Source organism: Symphalangus syndactylus, chromosome 7 (genome assembly GCF_028878055.3).
Source record: "Symphalangus syndactylus isolate Jambi chromosome 7, NHGRI_mSymSyn1-v2.1_pri, whole genome shotgun sequence".
NCBI lineage: Eukaryota > Metazoa > Chordata > Mammalia > Primates > Hylobatidae > Symphalangus > Symphalangus syndactylus.
In genome coordinates this window covers 86,169,425-86,189,138 of record NC_072429.2, presented here as the reverse complement: position 1 = coordinate 86,189,138, position 19,714 = coordinate 86,169,425, and the positions used below count along the sequence as shown (strand labels likewise).

General features: G+C 36.1%; 1 protein-coding gene and 1 long non-coding RNA gene across 2 annotated transcripts in view; one reads left to right on the top strand and one right to left on the bottom strand.

Moving 5' to 3' along the window:
• Window positions 1-19,714, bottom strand: part of CNBD1 (cyclic nucleotide binding domain containing 1) — a 757,690-nt gene that overhangs the window by 62,749 nt on the left and 675,227 nt on the right. The window lies entirely within an intron of this gene.
• The window catches only part of LOC134737224 (uncharacterized), a 251,657-nt gene that overhangs the window by 229,342 nt on the left and 2,601 nt on the right, over window positions 1-19,714 (top strand). The gene's annotated exons all lie outside the window — the stretch shown is intronic.

Below are 19,714 nucleotides of genomic sequence, written 5' to 3'. Positions count from 1 at the left end.
CAGGCAAGAAAAAACTGCCAGCAGATGGCCTTCAGACTTGAACCACAACTTTGGTTCTTCCCTGAGACTTCAGCCTGTTGGCCTATCCTACAGATTTTGGACTTGCCAGTCATCATAATCTCATGGGCCGATCCTAAAATCTCTTTCTCTCTCTCTCTCTCCCCACGTGTGTGTGTGTGTGTGTGTGTGTGTATAAATATAAACGTAAATACACACACACCTCCTATTGGTTTTGTCTCTGGGGAACCCTGAGTAGCACTCTGCTCAACAAAACTATCTCTTTACTTTAAGTGTGCATAAAAAGTTGCTTGTCCATCTGCAGATTTTTCCTATGGTCAAATTTTATCAGTGCCCTCCCTTTGGTACTTTTTGCACATACTTCCCCACCTGTAAACTTGCACCCTGGTCATCACTATCTCACTTGTAAAAGCAACCATTCAAGGTGAGCCCCCTCCTTCTGGAATAAACAGTAAGTGTAGAAATCTGGGGTCCACCTTCATTTGCTCCCTACTAATTATTTGTACTCACTACAGCCTTGCTATGAAGCTACTGTTTTTTTTTTTTGCTTAAAGTCCTCTCTCATTTGTGAAGTTTCAATTATAAAATATACACTCTAAAATTTAGTTTTTCATGTGCATATGACAATTCTTCTACTAAAATACTATAATGTGTGTGTCTATTTCGTCCTTTGTGGTGGGAACTCAGATTCTTTTTCTTCTGGAAATTCAAGCCCTCTCTATCTAGGAAATTATTTGGTATGTTTTGTCAACCTAAATAACAGAAAGAGGTTGTCTGAAAGAAAAAGATACTTATTTGGGATAGAGCATTGCAATTGGAGTATGTATGCCGTCGTAAACTATGCAAGTACTCAGCCAGAGAAAGGAAGACAAAAATTTTTAAAGAAAAAAATGAGGATGATTACATAATTGCTTTGAAGTAATTATCCTTGGTTACAAAAATCAATAACAAAGGTGCTTGTTTGTACCCATCCTTCGTGGGAAGGCTTTCCAGTATTCTAAAGGACTTGGGTGTTGTGGGATAAGCTGTATCTGCCTTAGGGGGAACCGCAAGCCTAGTATCACTGTGGTTCTTGCAGACTCATAGAGGTACTGCCTTGACGGTCATGAACAAGCCCTGGAAAAATTATCTGGATTACCAAGCAGAGACTGTTGTTCTCTTTCCTTACTTTCTTCCAAAGTCTCTCTCTCTCTTTGCTCTGAGCCACCCGGAGCTTCATTGGAAGATCCTTTTTAGTGTGTAGATAGTTGTTAAATTGGTGGTGTCCTTGTCGGGTGATAATTGGTGGAGTCTTCTATTCCTCCATCTTGCTCCGGGTCTCAGTAATTGAATTTTCAAAAATCAATAATAAAGGTGATGGCAGTCTGAGGTTGGACAGGCAGTTGCTGGGTAGATAAATGTCCTTGCAGAAGTATATTTGTGTAAGATTGTGATGGCCTTTGTGCAAGGCTGTAGTATTTGCCTTGCATTTTGTGATAGTTTTTGTTATCAGGCAAGCAAGCATAACAATCTTCTCTTCATAGCTTTCCCTGGCTCTGTCAAGATTTTGTTGTTGTTTTAACACTAGTGACTCCATTCTGATTCTGACGACTCTCATAGTTTTCACTGATGACTTCCTTCCCTCCTTGCTTTCAAAATTTTCTCCTTCAGCATGTCTTTTATTTTTTCTCATTTTTTTCTCTAAATTTCTTCTATTTGTTTCTGTTTCCTTCCTATCTTACTAATAAAACAGTAACAATATTAATTGTTGATGTTGACCTAAGGCTTACCAAGAACTTCTTTTCTATTTGCTCAATAACTTCACACAACTTTATGAGTTAGGAAGATTTATTGTCTTTATTTTAGAGATGAGAACAATTAGGTGTACATAGATTAACTAACTTGCCTAAGGTACCCATACAGTAAGTTGTAAAGCTGTGATTTCTTTTTTTTTTTTTTTTTTTTTGAGACAGAGTCTCGCTCTGTTGCTCAGGCTCGTGTGCAGTGGCGCTATCTCAGCTCACTGCAAGCTCCTCCTCCCAGGTTCATGCCATTCTCCCGCCTCAGCCTCCCGAGCAGCTGGGACTACAGGCCGACACCACCATGACTGGTTAATTTTTCATTTTTATTTTTATTTTATTTTATTTTATTTTTTTTAGTAGAGACGGGGTTTCACCATGTTAACCAGGATGGTCTCGATCTCCTGACCTCGTGATCCGCCCGCCTCGGCCTCCCAAAGTGCTGGGGTTACAGGCGTGAGCCACGGCGCCCAGCCTAAAGCTGTGATTTCAATCCAAGCAGTCTAGATCTAAAATCTACCGTCTTAACCATTATAGTATTGTTTCTTAGATGACAGATAGTACTTGGCTGTGTACTCATAAAGGTGGCGAACTAAATCCTGTTTGGAAGCTGTGGATGTGTAGTATGACTTGTCAATTTACCCTTCACTGGAAGATCATCTGAGAGGGCCATTTGCTGGAAACCCCAAATGCCAATATCTTTATTGGGCTAGAAGACTCTTATATCCTACCTCAACTATGCAGCTCTGGCTCTCAGTGTTCTAGGAGCTGAGAGAGCAAAGAGGGCTGGGTGTGGGTTTAGCATTCAGCATTCTTTTGACAAAACCAAGAGTCTCTGAAATGGAAGTCACCAGGCAAAATTTGAGGCCTAGACAGTAAAGCAAAACTAGGTGATCTTATACAACATTTCTTTGTTCTCCTCTTACCAAAATTCTGTCTCAAATTATTCACCACCACTCCTCAGCCCATTGTGTCATCAACTCATTTTGATATGCTTCAGTCTCGCAACTCCTTTAAAATTTGTCTCAAAGGTCATTGGGACATTTGTGTTGTCCATGTCAATGGCCCCTCTCCTCCTCTCAACTTTCTCTACTCAAAGCCATTTTTGACATGGGGAACAATTTCTTCTTTTTTATAACTTTCTTATCTAGTTTGCTATAAAATCACACTTATTTTCTTCTAACTTTACAGCCGATATGTATTAATCATGTTTTCTATTTTCCGTTTTTTTTTTCTGATACTTTGACATTGTTGACCTATTGTGATCTGGGAGATACTGCCCCTACCAGGAATTCTAAGCAAATTCTTAGAATCCAAAGCCCATAAACCACAACCACCTCCTTTATTAGGTCCCCACGGGGCTCTAACATTTCAGATTTATATTCCCCTGCCCTAATCACTTAGGGTCAAATACCAGACAACTAGGGACAACCCCTGTGCTCACAAAAAATTTTAAAACTCACCAATTTTATGAATATTTACCCTGCCTTGACCATTTCTTCCTGTTAAAACCATACAAAGATGTTTGCCTGTGTTTTCCTCTACTCCTTTTGCCTTCTGACCAACCCTAGTGCGTGGCCCAGCATGGCAGGCTATACCTCCTGTTTCTAGGGATCTGTGAGTACAAAAACTTCCTTCTCTGTGACAGTCATTTCTGTGTCTATGTGTCTTATCTGATTAAAACAAATCCCATGTACATTTCAATTCAATATATATTCACAAATTCCTTTTACGGAGTTCTTATCATCTGTCTAAGCAGCAAATGTTGGCATGATCACAAGATTGCTCCTAAAGTTTTATCATTTTTTCTTTCAACAGGTAATTTCCCTTCACAAATCTCCATTTTAAACTTTTCCAAATCTCTACTCTCAATTTTTCCCTACAGCTTCACACCCAACTATTTAATTGACAACTCCATTTGGAGGTCTAATAGGGATTTGAAATGTAACATGATCAAAATTGGAGTCTTGATTTTCCCCCAAGTGTACTTTTCTTCCAGAATTTCCTTAATAAATTTTACCCTGGTACACTTCACCAAGGCCTTTGCACTGGATGGTTTTTTTCTGCTGGGTGACTATTCCCTGCAAAACTTCATATGATCTTTTCCTCTTGGACGTGCATACCTTAACATAAAATAAGCCCTTCAAAGTCTCTCCTGTGACCGTTTTTTGTTTCTTTGTTTGTTTTTCTTATATCACTTATTATTTTCAAAAATTATTTGAAGTCTTTACTTGACAAATGTCCATAGAACCCAATATAAGCTAAGTTACCTGTGTTCTGTGACCTTATTTTAACCTTTGTATCTCCAGTGTACAGAACAGGGATTACCACAGAGTAAGTTCTTAATAAAGTTTGAGGACAATAAATAAACTACAAATACAGGTATCTCATCTCAAATGCACCTTGATTTCAATAAGTTTAAACCTCGAATCTTGTATGCATTATGGTTTGGTATGGAGGATTTATTGAGATTGAAGCATGCATTTTAATGCTTATGCCTTGCTTAAAATTTTTAATATACTGGCATTTTCTGACATTTGAAAATTCCTTTTCAATTTCTTCAAATTCATTCAATCCTTAAACAGAAAGTCCAATGTATTTGCTTTATGATTCCACAATCTCTTTCTTATTCACAGATCCGTATTTCTTTTATATCAGGCTTGGTTTTTGAATAAGACAGTTTTAGAGAGGTAACATATATTTTAGAAAATTATAGTAAGCATTATTAGATGTTTAAAACACTTCCATTAATGTTACAAATCCATATATATGGAAAACAGGACAAGAATGCAGAAAGTTTTAAAAATGCCTTTTCAATGCATAATCTTTCTAATTGACATTTTCCTACAGTTTCAGTACTGAAGTACTGATATTAAGGCTTATATCTTTGAAATATCTCAAAGGGGCTTTCTTAACTTAAAGCATTTTGGTTACAGAATAAAAATGAAATAATTCTGTAGTATTTGTGTTGCAATAGAATCCATATGTACATATTATTGAAACTGTAATTAAAATGGACAGCATTAATTTGATTGTACAGTGAAGATTCAACTTTATCTTGTGGAATCTCCACACATTTAGACAGCTAAAGGGGAAGAAAGAACTATTCTGCAGTATAGCAAAGTTTTGGGGACAATAAACTTTTGTGGAAATGAGATAACTTATCTAATTTGCATTGCAATTTGAAATCTGAGTGCCACCTAGTGGCCATCCTGACCTCCTGAGGGGTGATGAGGCAGATATGGCCTCCTAAGAGGACCCAATCTTCATATATATATATATATTATATATAAAATATAATTTTATATATAATATATAATATACATAAGTATGTATGTTTAAAAAAGTGATGGCATCTGTATTCTTGCTCATTGTTTTCTCATCATCTGTAAATTACAAATATAGACATAGAGACCTTGGAATGTAGAAATAGACGGTATGCCAAGAAACATTTTAATTATAAGAACTTTCTTAGTTTTGCTATTCATCCTAAAAATTTGTAATGTTTACCACAAAAAATTCAGATGCTTAAAACTCAACAGGATCTATGTGAAAAAAAACCTGCTTTTTGAAGTATTTCCTAAATGTTGAACCACAACTTTCAATTCTTTCTAAGATTGTCAAGTTCTAAAGGGTTTTTGTTCTGAAAAGAGCAACAACAGCATGACTGTGGGCCTGAAGTATACCAAGTTTACGAAGAGGGTGGAAAATTAAGGGTTAACTCTTGCATAGTGCATACACAATGTGACTGACACTCTTCTAAGCCTTCTAAGCATACTCTAAATTGCCTAATGTGCAAGCACATTAACATGCCCACTTTAGAGATGGGGAAAGTGAAGCCCCAATGAGATTAAATAAGTGGCATAAGACATACAGCTGTTCATTGCAGAGAGGTTTATGAATCCAGACAATCTGATGCTAGAATTCAAGCTTTATCTCCCACTGTTATAGCTCTAAATTCTCTTCCTTCCCCTGTCCCTACCTCCGTGCCTCATTTACTCACTGTTTTTATTTACTAGGCCCTAAGGACTAATCTGATAAAGAGGATTTATGAAACTTTTCCCACTCATTGACAGATCCAGAAATGGACCGAATCTAGCAAACTCAGTTGCAGGATTAATTACTTAATGTAGTATCTTTGCTTGTGGAGTATTGCATTTTACCAGAAAATTCCTAAGCAAAGATTTAGTTTCTAATATTTTGAATTAGCTGAATTTAGGCAAGCTGATTGTGGATATATTTTTATTAACATGATTATTTTGACTCTGCTCCCCAAATTAAAACAAATTAAACCTATATATGTTTTGCCCTCTATAAATCTATCCAGCTATTATATTATTATTTCCCATTCATTGACTCATTCATTCAATAAAAATAGTTTTCTATATCCATCACGTACTACTGTAGACAATGCTTTTGAACACAAAGGTGGACAAAATTAGACATTATGCCCATGCTTATATCACTGATGTTATTTTGTGGAACACTGATATTCACCAAATAACCATTCAAATACTAGTAAGATCCTGACATAATAAATACTACAGAATGGAGAAGGACCTTAAACTATGATAAGTTTTAAGTGGGAGATTCACATTTGTTTGAAAGGTGAGAAAAGGCTCCTCTACATAAGTGACCACTGAGCTGACATCCGTCTCTCAGCAAACAACCATCTCTCTGAGTGCTTATTGCTGTTGTGTGGTCTGTGCATAGAAATTACTTAATTTGAAATAGTCACCTCAGTGTCTTGGCTTCTACAAATGAACAGTTCTTCAATGTACATTTCTTATTTATGATATCAAAACTACATTAATTATCTGCATTAACTCATCAATGATTTTCCCCTACGAGTGACGCACTAATATTCTATTTAGAAAATAATTGCCCTGATATATTAGGGTCCAGTCTACAGGATCTGAAAGGTGGAAATTCCTCCAGGAGACTGTCTTCCAAGAGGACAGATATCAAATCTGGTATCTCAGGACCACTGGTCCTCTGTGACCCTCACAGCCATAAAGATGTGGGATTAAAGAGATGACAATTGTTATGAATACATCTGCTCTTTTATGTTACACCGTTTGCTGAAGTTGCAGGCATAGCTCTTGAATGAAAATATCAGATGGGATCATAAAGCAAGTCTCAGGGTAGTATCAATTCTCTTGACCCAAGTCTTGTAAACCTGTGGTGTATCACCCACAGTGTACAGAGTATTAAATATTGTAACATCACGAAACAAGTACAATTTTTATCAGAGACGCTCTGGTTTTGCGACCAAAGCTTTACCCATTGCACTATGAATAAGTCTTATAAAAATTGACTGTATATTTTACTGCGGTCAAGCTGTTACAGTTCAGAGAGTCTATTAGTCTTTTTTTTTCTTACAGATATGACATTTATTCACAAAACAATTCTCCAAATGCCTTTTGGGTGGCATTTTCAGTTTAAACCTCTTTAGAAATAAACTTGAAGATATTTTTCTGCTGTTTGTCACTTGTCAGGATCTCTCTACACCAAGACCAGTTCTTTTCTTATTTCTTCTTTGCTTTCTTCCTCCCACCCTCCCTCCTTTCTGTCTCTCTCTCTGTCTCTTGTCAAATGGGTGTTCATCCTTAAACATAAAATTTATCCTGGCTAAAGTTTTTTCATGGTCTTTGACTTAATATCAGTGAAATAATTACATTTGATAAATAGATGAAGGTCAAACATGAAGCTAGGTTAAATTTTGGCCAGGAGCGCAGGATAACTCATCCAAGGGGGTTGGATAAATCCTGTGCTAAGGCATCTGAGATGCTCACCCAGTAGCCATAGTAGGAAAATACTTCTTCTGTTTTACTGAGCGAAATAAGGTTGTCCTCAGTATCATAATTAAATACAAATGTGAAAGGTATGACCTTAGAGTATGGACAGCAAATCCAAGACTGAAGCCCTGAAAACTCTTACCCCTCTCAACCTCAGTCCTCCACTTCTGGCCAACTCTGACTTAATATTATGGTTTAAGCATTACTCACTCAGAGATATTTTCTCAGCACCTCCACCCCACCCTATATTCCTGCCTTCTACATAAGATTTTCTATCAACTGCTTTCACAGTATTTCTACTTCTCTTCGGCAACATTAATTACCCTTTTAATTAGTTACCTGGTGCCTGTATTTCCTACTAGATTGAAAACTCCATTAAGGCCTGGATCTTGGCTGACATGTATTTAATACCCTATCCTTAGCACCTAGTATAAAGCGTCCCTTGACATAATAAGTGGTCAATAATGTTTTATTGAATAGCAAGTGACTTAATGAATGAGTTGACATGGATGCCAGAAAAATTCTTACTTCAGTGAGGTTTGCCTTCTGTTCCTGGTCAATATTTTTAAAAAAATACATTTTCCTAATAATTGATGCTAAATATTGGCATTGGCTTCATTTAGCCTAGGTCTCTCAGTGCTTTTTACTTTTGTTCTTTTTGAAATCCGTTTTGTATTTGAAAGATAATTTCTACAAAATTATACATGGTAGTTGGTAGTATATAGGGTCGCCCTTATAAGAAGGATCACTATCTTAAAATAAGGGAAGGATAGAATTTCAGGATTGACCTAGCAAAGGCATTGGGAAGCTATGGACCACTGCCCCAAATTAGCCAGACACCTGTCTTTGTGAATAAAGAAACATGGTAATGCCCATTTGTTTGCTTATGACTACTATGGCTGCTTTTACATGAATACAGCATTGTTGAATGGCTGCTACAAAGATTATACGTCCTGCAAAGCCTAAAATATTTACTATCTGGCTGTTTACAGAAAACAGTTTGCTGACACCTGATAGAAGTTTAAAGATTTGTTTTAGGTAGCCTTCTAGTAATCCCTACATTCATATCATTTAAATGGTTTTCCACCTGCCTTCAGAAAAGACTGGCTCTAAGTGATGTAAAAAAAATACTAGCACTTGCTACTCAGCTTTAAAATAGTTGAATAAGGGTGTTATTAACAGGGAGGGAGAAACTGGGGTTTTGCACAATCTTCCACACAGCTCAGAATTAGTAGGCAGTGCAAATGGTGTGATAAAACTAAATGGGGATGCTGGAAATCAAATTTAAGATTTTCAGGTAGGCTGTAAACAGTTCCATTAAATACCCCAAATGGGCTCTGTTGTGTGGAGTGAAATGAAATATGTATTCTTTCAAGTGATTTGCCAAAATTATTTCCAGTTTCTTCGCTAGGAATATATAGCCTATAATAAAGAACACCCAAGATAGTATAACTCAGGCATATTATTGAACAAATTTTTTATCACTGATAATAGTGATTAGGAGCCCTTTTCATCCTTCCTGAACTTATACCGTTTGAGGATAATGGAAGAGAAGGGGATATGAGGGGTCCATTCTTCTTCATTCACATTGAAAAGTTGTTCTAAACGCTATGAGTTTTCAGGCAGCTCAGACTCAAAGTTGTTTGAAAAATAATCTAGTGTCTTTTTTGTCTGAAAATGATGCCTACTATTGCTTTAGAGAAACTCATAGCTCCTTCTCAGTGTTTCCTTTTTTACAACTCTTTGTTTATCCCAAGGTTATAAATACATTCTGATATCATTAATTCAGATATTTATTATATAAATTTGACCTTTTACATTCGTATCTGAGCTAATCTTGGAACTAGTTTTTGAATGTGATGTGAAGAGTGAGTCAAGAGTTACATTTTCTCTAAGCATTTCTGTACGACCTGGTACAATTTATGGAAAAGATCTTACTTTCCTCACTGGCAGTGTTACGTTTGTCATAGGCCAAGTGGTAACATGCACTCAAGTATGTTTTTAAATTCTCTAGCCCATGGCAGGCAAACTTTCTGAAAGAACAGATATTAAATATTTCAAGCATTGTGCATCATATGGTCTCTGCACAACTACTCGACTTATCCATTGTAATGCAAAAGCAACCATAGACAATATGTCAGTGAATGGTTATAGTTCCGTTCCAATAAAACTTTATTTACAAAAGCAGAATCCAGCTCACAAGTTATGGTTTGCCAACTATTGCTCTAGTCATCTCCATTACTGTATTTGTCTATCTTTGCATAACATCAGCTTGTATCAGTCACTGGCACTTCTTGATGTTTAGATGTACAATGTTTCTAATCTGATTCTTTGTCTTCAAATCATCTTGGCTACTCTTAGAGCATTCAATTCCATATACATTGTAGGATCAACCTATCAAATTGCCCCTGTGATTTCCATCGATCAATAGAACAATTTCAGGAAAAGTAATGTCTTTAATATATTATTTCCCATCCATGTTGATAATATAGTTTAAGGTTTTACATTTGTTTCTAATGTTTCCAAAACGTTTTGCAATTTTTTGACTACATATCTTAAATTTCATGTATCGTGCCATAGTAAAGGTACCTTTTCTTAAATTAGATTTTCTAACTGTCAGTATATACAAGTAAAATGGATCTTTATATTGACTGAATTCAGAATCTTTGCTATATCACTTATTGATCCCAATAACTTATTTTTATTTTTTATTTTTATTCATAAAAATGTGATGTGCAGAGGAAATGGTGATTTCTGGAATAGAGATGTTCATGATTGCTCTACTGTCTCCACTTCCTCCCCAGTTTAAGAGCATACAGCATCATATGACAACAGCTCAGGAGCATGACAAGCAGGACCCCGCGGTGCTCTATTACTGTTGTTTCTATGCAATGCAAACCAGAATGAAGACTGATAGTAAAACTCCTGAGAGTTGTACATTTTTATCAAAGCTAATGGGTCAGTTAGAAATGCTTATGAAACAGTTTGGTGATAATGAAGCTATTAGGCAAGAAAATACTTAGTCCTGCTCATTTGGAGAATTATGCTTAGAAAATGTTTGTATATTCAGACAATGGTCATGCTGGGTGATTTCACAAGATGATCAAGCTCTTTTTAAACTCCACAGTTTTAAATAGATGTCATAGTAATATTAGGACAACTCATTGATGAAAATGTGAAACACAGAAAGTATGTAAGATGAAAGGCAAAATATATTCATATTTGTTTAAAGAATGGGGAGCTGCCTCAACTAGTATCTGCTGGAATTGAAGAAGATAACAATATTGCAGAAAATGAAAATGCTGAAGCAACCTATCTGTCCACTATGCCATGTCAGCCACCATTTTCAATTTACGACCCAAGCCACATGCCATAAAGGAAACATACTAGAATACAGATTCATCCCAGTGCACACACTCCAGCTAATACATCAGTAGAAATGCATCACAATGCAGATGTAACAAATCTTATCTACTCCAAAGACAATTCAGCAACTGAGCCCACATTTTTAGTAGTTTCTCAAAGTGATACCCATCTAACACTAGAGGACTTTGTTAGTGATCAGAAATACAGCAAATAGGCTGGCAGTGCCTTGTCATATGAAGATGTCATTTATTCTGTGAATTAAAACTTCTGAAGATAGATACATAATTAAACGTAAAAATAGAGATTTTAAAAATTGTTCTTACTTTCTAACATATGCATTTAAGGTATAAAATTTCCTCCAGACATTATTTTACCCCAATCTCACAAGTTTCACATGGCATATTGCAGATAATGAATTAGCTCAGTTTTTATTGGCTTGAAAATGTATTTAGCTCTTCTTATGACAAGTATTTTTTCTGGGTTATTTTATTTGTCTTTACCTCTTTAGAAATGTCATTCCATTTTCTTCTGGCCACAATCATTTTTGTTTAAAAGTCAACTGTCAGTGTTGTTTCTCCTTTGAAGGTAAAATAACCTTAATCCAGTCAGAGATTAAGTTGATTAAAGACTGTGCGTCAGTTCTGTTGTTATTACTTAAGGCTTCTATATTTTTGTTTGTTCTTACTTACAGAATGTGGCCCTTTCCTTTCTTACCTTTATTTTCTTTCTTCCTTCCAATTGTTTATCTTTTAGAAGCTTTTTATTCTTATGTGTGATTTTAATTTTATTTATCTTTTTACACAGGACATAGAGCTTCTTTTATCTGTGGCTGAATGTTTTTTAGCTTGGAAAAGTTGTGGTCACTATATTTCAAATACTGTTTTCATTTTTCTGAATATGAATTACACATATGGTAAAAATAATTATGTTTTACTTGGTTCTGATGCACAGTTCTGTATTTGTACCCTTTTTACTCCCCTGATTTAGTTTGTATTTTTCCAACTGCTCTATCTAATTAGGATGCTGTTAAACATTTTATTGATTTCTTAACTTCATCCATGATGTTTTTCAGTTCTAGTATTCCTATTTAATTCTTCCTTGTGGATTATAGTTTCTGGGTATAACTGTCCACCTTGTCTTCTATTTTTAAAATACTCGAATCATAGTTTTCACTGTACCTTTATCATTTTAGCCATTAATACATTGATATCAGATTTGCACAGTGTCTAATATCCCAGTATCTGAATAACCTGTGGATCAATTTTGATTTTATCGTGTTTTTTTTTTTAACATCTTGATTTTCAGCTATTTGGTTTTATCTCTTAGCACAGCTTGTGTGTTTTAAAATAAAATTTTGGACATTGTGCATAAAAAAAGCAATTTAGCCTTTGTACGATGCCAATCTTATTTAGAGGAGATTTAGGTTTCTTTGGAAAACAGTTACATTGATTAAAAAAATCACCTTAATTCAGTCAGAGATTGAGTTGATTAAAGACTGTGTTTCAGTTTGGTTGTTGTTTATTTTTTAAGGCTTCTCTATTTTTGTTTTTTCTTACTTATAGAGTGTGGTCCTTAGCATACCAATCAATTGAAAGTCTAGGTTTGATTACTAGTGCCTATTTTCTTTGAAAGGCAATAAGCTCCAATTTTGTCTCTTCATCCATTTGGGACTACTGAAGTCCCTGATTTATTTTTTAGACATTTATATATCAATTTCTGCTTAAGTTCTCAGCATCTTATGCACACTTTAGGGATCAGTAGAATGCCTTGAGGGAAAACAAAATGCACAAAATATCAGACTTATACTTCTACACATTACTTTGTTTTGGATCTTGACTTTTAATGTGATGGCTGCCGTGGTAACCCTAAACTCCAATTTTTGCCTACTCAGCCTTATGAGACTATAGAAGTCACTGAGCTGCAGTTTTCTGCTTGGTTGAAAATGCTTGGATGGGAAAGTGTCAGACAATTTGGGACTTGTCATGATGTATTTCCCTTCTTCCTGGGGTCCTGGCCACTTAAATATCATTGTTTCTTTTCACTGCCTTAAAACAGCTTATTTATTGTTTGTTGTTGTTGGTTGTGGTGTTATGAGTGTTGTATGCATGTTTTCTAGCTTTCAATATTTTTTCTTGGTAGAAACATTGACCTAATATAAGCTAGTTTTTTTTATAGCTGTACCTATGCAAACAAAATAGATATAAACCCCCATCCTACTTATCACAAAATGTATGCCTAATTTTTAGGGCTTCTTTTTTCCATAATTTTTGGGGGTCTTATGAGTTATCCAAATTGTCAGTCTTAGTTACTCTCATTTCAGATAAAGAAATGAGATAACGTTACTATCATTTCAGATAAAGTTACTATCATTTCAGATAAAGAAATCCTTCAGAGAGCTGTGAAGATAATTCTTGTTATCATGCTGACAGAACTGTATTTGAAGTCCTGAATTCAATGCTATATGTTCTTTACCATATGCCCTACCACCAGTAATAAACAAAATATACTTGTTTTTATTGGCTAAAATACAGTGTGCAGAATTCTATTTCTAGTATACTAGTTAAAAGAATGTAACAAAGTCTAAGAAATAGAATAAAAAAAAAGAAAGAATAAGGATGCCATATGTAAGTGTGGCATACATGCTTTACTCCGTACTAACATAGGAGGGATTGGTCAAGGAAGCTTAGAGGACATCAGAGGATTAGCCCTAAGTCTTCTCTGAAAGTGTTTCTGGAAATAAATTCTTAGTTTGTGCAGGTACAATCTTGTGATGGATCATCCACTTCCCATTGATGTAGTCTATTTTACTTCCCCAAATCTCTAGTTATTAGAAAAATATTGACTTTAAATTGAAACAAAAATTTTCTCTTTGGTCTGAGAACTGTCCCTTGAGACTACATGGATCAGGTCTAGATGTTCTTTATCTGATATTCTGTAGATATTTTAAGACGGCTATCACATTCCCTATATGTTTATCTCCACAAGTCACACAGTTCTGATTTCAGAACTGGCACAGTGTCAGACTTTTCATTCTCAGGTTTATTCTCTTCTGGAAATGTTTCAGCTTAAATGTGCCCTTCTTGTTACTGTGTCCAGAATTGTACTTTATATTCAGGTATGGAAGGAACAGCCCAGAGTGCCACGCTCCACACACTCCACATATTTTTAAGGAATATTCTCTATATGATGCTATTCATTCAAATTAGGTTGTAATTAACATCTGGCTATTACACTACTACCAAATCCTCCTACCAGCTTAAGAAAATTAAATAGATGTTTGTATTAAAATACTATGTCCTTATACTGTCTCTTCATATTTTTAAAATCACATTATCCCTATTAAATGTCATCTTCCAATAATTAGTTTATTATTCCTGTCCACTAAGGTATTTTCAGGGCTCCGGTTTCTCATAAGCATTTTAAATAGCCAAGGAATCTCATTACCTTTTTAAAACTTCCTAATAAACACGTTTTTGTCATTGGTATCATTACAAGTTGCTATGTGATGTTAATGTAAATGATTGAAAAGTGATCTTTGCTTTTGCTTTTCCTGTCTCCATTTAGAACTCAGTTTTTTGTTCTTACTGGATTTTTTTTTTTACAAACTTAATAAAAATGACTGGTTGTAATAACTTCATATACACATAGAATAAACCTACTTTAGAAATTTGCACTGGTGTTAAAATGAAAACGAAGTCATCTTTTAATAATATCCATAGTTCATATGATTCATTGAAGTTATTAGTATTAGTTTCAACATCTATAATATAAAAATGCTAATCATTGTATTAGGACATTTATGTGACAGAAAAATAAACTTGTTTTATTTAAATCATTATTATTTTTAGTCTCTATTATTCACAGCTAAACCTAATCAGTAGGCAGATATAGGAGTTGGTAGGCAGAATAATGACCCTCCAAAGGTTTCCACACTCTAATCCCCAGAACCTGTTATGTTACCTTACATGGCAAAAGAAAATTAAGACTGCACATGCAATAAATGCTTCTAATGGGCTAAACTTGAGATTGGCAGATTATGCTGAATTACCAAGTGGGTCCAATCTGATCACATAAATTTAAAAGTGGAAAAAGAGGAGGGCAGAAGAGTAGTTTAGAGAGATATGACATAAGGACTTAGCCAAATGTTGCTGGCTTTGCAGATGAAAGAAAGGCCATGAGCCAAGGAATAAGGGCAGCCTGTAGAAGCTGGAAAAGGCAAGAAAAAACTCTCCCGTAGAGCCTCCTGAAGGGAACCCTGCCCTGCAAATAACTTGATCTTAGCCTGGCAAGATCTCTGCTGAACTTCTGACCTCCACTACTGTAAGACAATAAATTCATTTGTGGGTTGTGGGGGATTGTGAGGTAAAGCCAGTAAATTTATGGTACTCTGTATTGCCAAATAGGAAATACATATATATTCTTAAGCAAAATAGCACAAAATCCAGTGTCAGTGTGTGATGAGAAATAACTGTAAACATGAACCCCAGATATGAAGAAGCCAAGTAGGCAAGCAAGTTTCTTTGAATGGCACCTTTACAAATGTCAACAAAATGTTAATTATATGTAAGACAAAAATGGGCTTGGCCCTTTCTGATAGTTCTCTAAGCTGTATGCTAGAAAATAAGAGCAGAAACTTTAATTCTGTTAGAATTTAATATGTATCCTGCACATGGTTTGACTGTCACTAATGCCTGACACATCCAAATAAAATGTCAATTATATTACAAAAATCTTCACCAGGCATGGTAGATCATGCCTGTAATCACAGCACTTTGGGAGGCTGAGACAGAAGGATTGCTTGAGTCCAGGAGTTTGAGACCAGTCTAGGCAACATAGTGAGACCTTGCCTCATAAAATTTTTTAAAAAAACTACAAGAACCTTAAAAAATTAACATAAGCCTTACTGAAGGTTTTTTTTTATTTTTACTTAATTTTTTAAAAGGACAGTGAAGTAGATGCCTAACATCATATGCTACTCTTCATACTCCTCCTCCTTCTCTTGCCATGCTGCTCAGGCCCGGGCTACCAAAGGCTAAATTGATCCTCTTTTTACAGTCCCTGAAGAGAAATCTTGTTGATTTTCCATTTTAACTTACTGATTGTATTAGTCTGTTCTCATGCTGCTAATAAAGACATATCCGAAACTGAGTAACATATAAAGAAAAGAGGTTTAATTGACTCACAGTTCAGCATGGGTAGGGAGGCCTCAGGAAGCTTACAATCACGGCAGAAGGCAAAGGGGATGCAAGGCACCTTCTTCACAAGGAGGCAAGAAGGAGAAATGCTGAGCAAAGGGGGAAAAGCCCCTTATAAAACCATCAGATCTTGTGAGAATTCACTATCACAAGAACAGCATGAGGATAACTGCTCCATGATTCAATTACCTCTCACCACCCCCCACCCCGACACATAAGGATTATGTGAACTATGATTCAAGATGAGATTTGGGTGGGGACACAGCAAACCATATCATTCTTCCCCTAGCCCCTCCCAGATCTCATGTCCTCACATTTCAAAACACAATCATGCCCTTCTAACAGTCCCCCAAAGCCTTAACTCATTCCAGCATTAACCCAAAGACCAAGTCCAAAGATACATCTGAGACAAGGCAAGTCCCTTCCACCTATGAGCCTGTAAAATCAAAAGCAAGTTAGTTACTTCCTACATACAATGGGGGTACAGGCATTGGGTAAAGATACCATTCCAAATGGGAGTAATTGGCCAAAACAAAGTGGCTACAGGCCCCATACAAGTCTAAAATCCAATAGCGTAGTCATTAAACCTTAAAGTTCCAGAATGATCCCCTTTGACTCCATGTCTCACATCTAGGTGAGGCTGATGCAAGAGGTAGATTCCTATGGTTTTGGGCAGCTCCACTCCTGTGCTTTTATAGGGTACACACTCTATCCTGGCTGGTGTCACAGGCTGGCATTGAGTCTGTGGCTTTTACAGGTGCAGGGTGCAAACTGTTGGTGGATCTACCATTCTGAGGCCTGGAGCATGGTGGCCCTCTTCTCATAGCTTCATTACGCAGTGCCTCAGTGGGGACCCAGTGTGGGGGCTCTGACCCCACATTTCCTGTCTGTATTGATCTAGCAGAGATTCTCCATGAGGGCTCTACCTCAGCACATACTTCTGCCTGGACATCCAGGCATTTTCATACATCCTCTGAAATCTAGGCAGAGGTTCCCAAATCTCAATTCTTGACCTCTGTGCCTCCTCAGGCCCAACACCACATGTAAGCCACCAAGGTTTGGGACTTGCACCCTCTGAAGCAACAGTCTGAGCTGTATGTTGGCCTCTTTTAGCCACAGCTGAGATACAGGGCACAAAACAGCAAGGCCTTGTGCTTGGTTCACAAAACAATTTTTTCCTCCTAGGTCTCTAGGCCTATAAGGGGAGGGGCTTCCACGAAGATCTCAGACATGTCCAGAGACATTTTCTTCATTGTCTTGGTGATTAACATTTGGCTCCTCATTACTTATGCAAGTTTCTGCAGTGGGCTTGAATTTCTCCCTAGAAAATGGGTTTTTCTTTTCTATTGCATCATCAGGCTGCAAGTTTTCCAAACTTTTATGCCCTGCTTCCTCTTGAATGATTTGCCACTTAGAAATTTCTTCTGCCAGATACCCTAAATTATCTCTCTCAAGTTCAAAATTCCATAGATCTCTAGGGCAGGGCAAAATGCCACCAGTCTCTTTGCTAAAGCATAACAAAAGTCATCTTTGCTCCAGTTTCCAAGAAGTTCCTCATGTCCATCTTAGACCACCTCAGCCTGGACTTCATTGTCCACAACGCTATCAGAATTTTGGTCAAAGCCATTCAACAAGTCTAGGAAGTTCCAAATGTCCCCACATCTTCCTGTCTTCCTCTAAGCCCTCCAAACTGTTCCAATGTCTCTGCCTGTTACCCAGTTCTAAAGTTGCTTCCATGTTTTTAGGTATCTTTAAAACAGCACTGTACTACCCAGTGTCAATTTACTGTATTAGTCTGTTCTCACCCTCCTAATAAATACATGAGAATGAGTAAATAATAAAGAAAAGATATTTAATTGACTCACAGTTCCCCAGGCTTGGAGTGGCCTCAGGAAACTTACAATCATGGCAGAAGGCAAAGGGGAAGCAAGACACCTTCTTCACATGTGACAAGAAGGAGAAGTGCCGAGCAAAATGGCAAAAACCCCTTATAAAACCATCAGATGTTGTGAGAACTCACTAACTATCATGAGAACATCATGGGGGTAACTGCCCCCATGATTCACTTCTTCCCACTGGGTCCCTCCCACAACATGTGGGGACTATGGGAACTACAATTCAAGATGAAATTTGGATGGGTATACAGCCAAACCATACCACTGATTTTTCATTTTCTCTTCTTGCTCATTATGTCTTGGCCTGAGAATGCTAGAACACCTTAAATGTGAGACAATAATGATGTAAGCTGTTTCACTTATTTTTGTAAGGATTTTGCTAGAAACAAAATAATGTTGCTGATATCATGCAAAGTTGATAATGTAGTTAAGAGCAATCAGAAGTGTTTGTGTGCCTCATGTGCTACCCAGATGGCCAGATAATTTCTAATTGCAGATCCTTACTGCTGATGATAGAAGTGAGAAAGAACACAGTGTGACTCTTAGAATTCAGGTTCAGTATACCACCTGACTTTGAGGAAAGGCAACTTTCTATTTGTAAACACAGAAAAGCCACTGACAGAGAATACATATAATTTTATTTTCAAGCAAATTCATTTAACCATTTTTATTGACTAAAATAATATATAAATATGAATTTTTAAAGGACTATTTAAGATCTACAATTGAAAGGCCAATTTTAGCCTTTGCTATAGAAAAATGCCATAAATTCGCATATTACTGCAAACGACTCTTTAAAATTAATTGATGATTTTTTAACATCTCAAGGAATTATAAATTTAAAGAGAAATGGGAAAAATTACACTACCAAGTGACATATCTAATTCTATATATCTCTGAAGCCCATGTTTATTTATCGGAAAGCAATATCCCACATGGGCAAATAATCATTTTGACTTTCAGTAAGATGAATGTCCTAAATAGCCTTCTGATTCAAGAAGGGCTCTGCTTCACAACTTAAGATGAGAGAAAAAGAGACAATGCATGTGTCCTTATTTATGAGTTTCTATAAAAATCATTATTTTTAATATCAGCACATAAACACCATACCTCTGGATTCACTGTCTTTACAACCACAACTTGGATCAATCTTTCAGCTTTAAACAAAATGCGAACATTTTTGAAGATATATTACTGATATGAGAAACCACAAAGTGAACTAGCAGTGAGCTAGCCCACAGTTTTTACCCAGTTATTACAGCAATTATTAAAGAGCTGCCAAATCAATTAACAGGTGTTACTAATCTTCCTAATGCAAAATTAGCTCTGAGAATATTAGCCCTTTGAAGATTTCTTAAAACACAGCTGCCATATTCTGATCTAGCTAATTTTCTATCTAAAAATAAATTGCGTATGCCTTTAATATTTATTCATAATTAAAAATGGAAAATATATGAAAGTAGTGGAAGACTTAAAATAATATTTAGTGATGAATTTATAAATCTAATGTGAGTAATGTGAGTTTCAGAATATGACATGAATATCTCTTTTTGTCATTTTAGGGCTCACAATATATTTTATAATAAGACATTTCTAACTTTTCTTTAAAATATCAGCAAATGGCCAGGCATTTCCTTAGACATACTTTACCAGTATATTATTAT